The 5,367-nt window shown below is 35.6% G+C and overlaps 1 non-coding gene across 1 annotated transcript; it reads left to right on the forward strand.

Annotated features, from left to right (window-relative positions):
- The first annotated feature begins 345 nt into the window (after window positions 1-345).
- LOC119470930 lies at window positions 346-509 on the forward strand. The gene has a single exon (XR_005199906.1). It is a non-coding gene; the product is annotated as a U1 spliceosomal RNA (small nuclear RNA).
- Window positions 510-5,367: the final 4,858 nt, after the last annotated feature.

The raw sequence follows: 5,367 nt of genomic DNA on the forward strand, positions 1-5,367 counted from the left end.
AGCCAACGTAGTGATACCCTGTCTCTACTAAAAAACAAAAAACATTAGCCAAGCATAGTGGCAGGCATCTGTAATCCAAGCTACTCAGGAGGCTGAGGCAGGAGAATCATTGAACCTGGGAGGCGGGGGTTGCAGTGAGCCAAGATCGTGCCATTGCACTCCAGCCTGGGCAGCAGTGTGAGCCTCTGTCTAAAAAACAAAACAAAACAACAACAACAACAAAATCTACTTCTTTTCTTTGTCTTCCAGTCCTGTGGGGTGGTAGAGACTTCTAGCGTTTGTTAATCTTTAAATTCCTTCGTGGTCCCCTGTTACCCTTCCAGCACTTCGAACGCATTTGAAATATTTCCTACCTGGCAGGGGACATACCATGATCACGAAGGTGGTTTTCCCAGGGCGAGGCTTATCCATTGCACTCCGGATGTGCTGACCCCTGCAATTTCCTCAAATGCGGGAAACTCGACTGCATAATTTGTGGTAGTGGGGGACTGTGTTTGCGCTTTCCCCTGGTTATAAAATTTAAAAAAGAAAAAAAAAAGAAATATTTCCTAGGGTTTAATTTCTCTGCCTTTATACTAATATTTAAGTTCTAGGCACTTTACATATATTAATTAACTCTCTACTCTAGATATCCATTCAATGAGGTAGACAATATTATTTTTCTCATTTTAGAAATGAAGAAACCAAGGTAAATAGAGATTCAGCGGCTTGTCCAAGGTCCAGCAGGAAGCGATAGCCTGAAAACAAGGCAGTCAATCTCCAGAGCCTAAACTCTTTTTTTTTTCAAAGAAGAGCTTAAACTCGTAATCACTAAATTATATTGCCTCTCATCAGAACCAAATTATTCACCCTTGACTCCAAACATTTCTAACTGAAGGATTCTTCCCTCAACTCTGAGCTCAGGGTCATTGGCATTTTGTCAAATGCCTTTAGTGATTCTTCTATTTTTAGTAGAGCAAGTGACCAAGGGACTGTTTATGTTACCTTCCATGAACCCCTAAGATCCATTTTGCCTTCTTTCTGTGTTTTCTCCCCTCTTTTGCCACTCCAGGCCTCCTACGGGGGTCACTCACTGAGTTATCTTGGTTCCAGTAGTGCTCTCAGTGCATCCAGAGGTGCCTGCTGCTCTGGTTTTGCTCCGTGTCTCAATTCTGCCTTTTGCCAGGTTCACTGGTACATAAGGACAGGTCACAGATAAATCGTATAACACATTGATGATTTTAATGACGAACTGAATACTTCCCAGAAAAACTCCACCATGTTTCCCAATATAGCACTGTTATAAATATACACTGGCTCTTCATTTGGGATTCTGTGATTATATCATATGATTTTGTATTTCTGTATTTTTTTTTCTCTTACTGTCTTCATTATTTGAAATGTCCTTTCCTTCTGTTTCCTCTGGGTGAAATATTACTCATCTTGAAAGGCAAGGTCTAGCTTAAATGCTATCTATTCTAAAAACTTTCCATGACTCCACTTTCCCTACTCCTACCCCAGATAAACTAAATCACTTTCTACCTTTTGCTTTCTTATCACTATGTTCACCCCTTTGATCTAGCATGTACCTGTCTCCCAAACAAACTTTATATCTTTGCTTTTGTGTTTCCTGTTGGAGAATACTTGTTTATCAAATTTTCAAGTTGAATCAGAGCAAGCAGTTTTGTTGACCTCTGCTCTAAAAATCTAGGAGCCAGATGATAGTAAGTAAGCATCATTTAGTGAGTGCTAAGCAGATGAAATTATCTTCCATATTGACTTGGTTTTTGTTCTTTTAGCTTTATGTGTTAGAAAATTAGAAATTCGGTGATTTTCATAAGTTATTTGTTTCTTAGATGCTAAGTTCCAACTCAAAATTGTGTGTGTGACAGTGGACAAATTTACTTAAACATTTTTTTTTTTTTTTGTAGACAACTGCTTCACAACATTATTGTGAAGAAAGATGAATGGATGGTAGCAGAATACTATTTTGGAAATATAACTGCCATGATATTCAGTGATGAAAGATAAGAATTATTGAATCACCAGTAGGTAATAAATGGGTTTATTTTTAATAGGAACTATTTAACACAGAGAGTTTGCCATTTTGATGCTAGGGAGAAGTAATCAATATGTATAATTTTAGCCTATGCAGAAGCAAATTTGATATTTCATGTGTGACTTTTACCAAAAGATAGTTAATTCATTATTTGAGCATTATAAGGGCCATTTGCTAAATAGTTATATAGTTTATTGAATAGTTATTATGAGTTAATCATTGAAATTTACAATTTGTATCTCAGTAATTCCTACTCTTATTATCTTTGTATAATTTATGAAGTTGGTCACTTACCAAAGTGGTTCAGTAGCTAGATAGATAGACCCATTGCAGTACCAAAAAGTACGACAAGTCTTAGTCTGTTAGAGCTGCTGTGATAGAATTCTATAGACCGGGTGGCTTATAAACCACAGAAATTTATTTCTCACAGTTCTGAAGGTTGAGAAGTTCACAGTCAAGGTGCTAAATGATCTGGTGTCTGGTGATGGCCCCCTCCCTGGTTCATAGACAGCAGTCTTTTCTCTCTGTCCTCACATGGTAGAAGGGGAGAGAGATATCTTTGGGGCCTCTTTTATAAGGGCACCAATCCTATTGATGAGGGCTCTGCCTTTATGAACTAATCGCCTCCAAAAGTCCCCACTTCCAAGCACCCTGACACTGGGAATTAGTTTTCAACATACAAATTGGGTGTTAGGGTGAGGGCACAAATATTCAGACCATAGCATACAGTGTATATATTTTTCTCATAGTGAGTCACCCAATGTAACCCAGAGAGTCTATCAAAGAATCATATCTGATAAGAGTGACTGGTCCATATCGTTGCTTAATTTTACACTTGTAAAGAGTAGTGTTCCATTCTCTGCTTTCATCAGTTTACATGATCTCTACTAAACCAATTCTTTTCCTTAAAAGAATTGTAAATCTTTTTATTTTTAACGTGGTCTATCTTTCTGCCATTAATTTATGTTCAGGTGAAAAGTTTAGGGTCCAAATGCCTAATAAAAAGCATGCAAGTAATTTGGCTGGAAATACAGCAAGAGTGCTAAAAAAGAGTGTTATTATTTGTGTAAATGAAGGTTTCTGTTGGCTAGAGGTGAGAGAGCATCCAAAAGGAAATATACAAAAGTCTGGATTGTAAAGTTCAGCAGTCTTTTAGACATAGATGAAAACCTTTGACCTTGCGAAGGGCATTATAAATATCTCCATAACTTGGAAAAGGTGAACAACAATTGTATAGACAGGGGTTCCACTGACTATGGCTAGGGCATCATGGGAATTTAGGACAGCTGAAGAAAATAAAACAACCACCAAGGTAAAAAATCAGGAATGCATCTCCATAGAAGCTATAAATGAGGCATGCCCTATAAGTCTGCGCTGCGTGTCATGTCCTGCATGTATACAAAGACAAATATAAATGTATAGATACACATATATAAAGTTATTGTTTGTTTTCATTAAAATGAGATATGCACATTATTCTGTAAGTTATTTTCCTAACTTGACAGTGTGTCATTGAAAGCACTTTCTTAATATGTAGATGTAATTAATTTGGTTTTTGACAAGGTTGCCAAGATAATTTAATAGAGAAGGATCAGTCTTATCAACAAATGGTGTTATGACAGCTTAATATCTATATACAAAAGCATGGAATTTTACTTTTTCTTTATGCCATGCACAAAAATTACTCCAATTGCATCATAGACCTAAATGTAAGAGCTAAAACTACAAAAACATTTGAAGAAAGCACAGGAGAAAATCTTTATGACCTTGAGTTAAGTAAAGCATTTTTAGATACAATACAAATGCACAAGTGAAAAAACAAAATACATAAATTAAACTTCATCAATAAAGACTTGGTGCTTTAAAATACCTGTAAAAAATGTGAAAATTTTTTTGTGTCATATATTTGATGACAGGCTTGTATCCAGCACATATGAAGAATGCATGTAACTCAATAATAAAGACAACCCAATTAAAATGAATAAAGGATCTGAATATCTATTGCTCCAAAGAAGATAATGCAAATGGACAACAAGCATATGAAAACATGCTCAACATCATTAACTATTAGGGAAATGCATATCAAAATCATGAGATAGTACTTCATACCCATTAGGTTGGCATTAATCAAGAAGACAGATAATGGCAAGTGTTGATGAGGATCTGGAGAAACTAGAATCTTTATTACCTTGCTTATGGCAATATAAAATGGTATAGCCTCTTTGAAACACAGATTGCCATAAACGTAGAGTTACCATATGACCCAGTAATTCCACTCGCAGGTTATACCTAAGATAAATTAAACATATCTTCACATCCCAAAACATTTCTAAACTTCGATATCTAAAACACATCAAAAACTTGTTTATGAATGTTCATAACAGAATTAGTTATTATAACTATAAAGTAGAAACAACCCAAATATCCATCAACTGATAAATAAAATATGGCATAACCACAAAATTGAATATTATCTGGCAATAAAAAGGAATGAAGTATTGACATATGCTACAACATAGATGAACCTTGAAACTTTATGCTAAGTGAAAGAAGCCAGTCACAAAGACCCCCATACTGTATGGTAAATTCAGTATAGGCAAATCCATAGAGACAGAGTAGATTAATGATTTCTAGAAACTGAGAGAGTTGAAGGGAAATGGACAGAGACAGCAGATGGATATGGAGTTTCTTTTTAGGGAAATAAAATTGTTCCAAAATTGACTGTGGTAATGGTTACGCAACTCTGAAAAAACTAAAAATTACTTAATTGTGCCCTTTAAAATGATGAATTTTATAGTGCATAAATTATCTCTTAATTTTTAAAATCCATAACAATAATATGTGCAAGATTATTTTTGCTGTCAGGTGCCATATTCATTCACAGGTTTCAGGAGTTATGATGTAGACATATTTGTGGAGGCCATTATTCTGTCTACCACACTTTGTATGGAAGATTGTATGGAAGTAGCTGCAACTGAGATAGTCAGACCTGGCTGGACCTTGTTGCACTCTGTGAGTAGCAATGCAGCTTTAAAGAGTGTACGTCTACAAATAAGAACCGTCAGGATGATACACTTCTTAGCAGATAACATGGCAAGATGAAGATAGAAAGCATTATATCCTACTCCCTTTTCTCTTCCAACAGTCAGACATAATGATACCACAAAAGGCCCTCTGTGTTAGTCTCATCTTTGTTATGGTGTCTTTTTCCCTGAATAAAGTTTTAAGTAGACTATTCTTCTTTATATTTCCTTTTTTCTTAAGTTGTTTAGAAAGATATCCCCTACATGATCAAAACTATTCCCCTATTTTTTCTATTATTTTATTTT

The sequence above is a fragment of the Cebus imitator genome, unplaced genomic scaffold (assembly GCF_001604975.1).
Source record: "Cebus imitator isolate Cc_AM_T3 unplaced genomic scaffold, Cebus_imitator-1.0 Scaffold44, whole genome shotgun sequence".
Classification (NCBI taxonomy): domain Eukaryota; kingdom Metazoa; phylum Chordata; class Mammalia; order Primates; family Cebidae; genus Cebus; species Cebus imitator.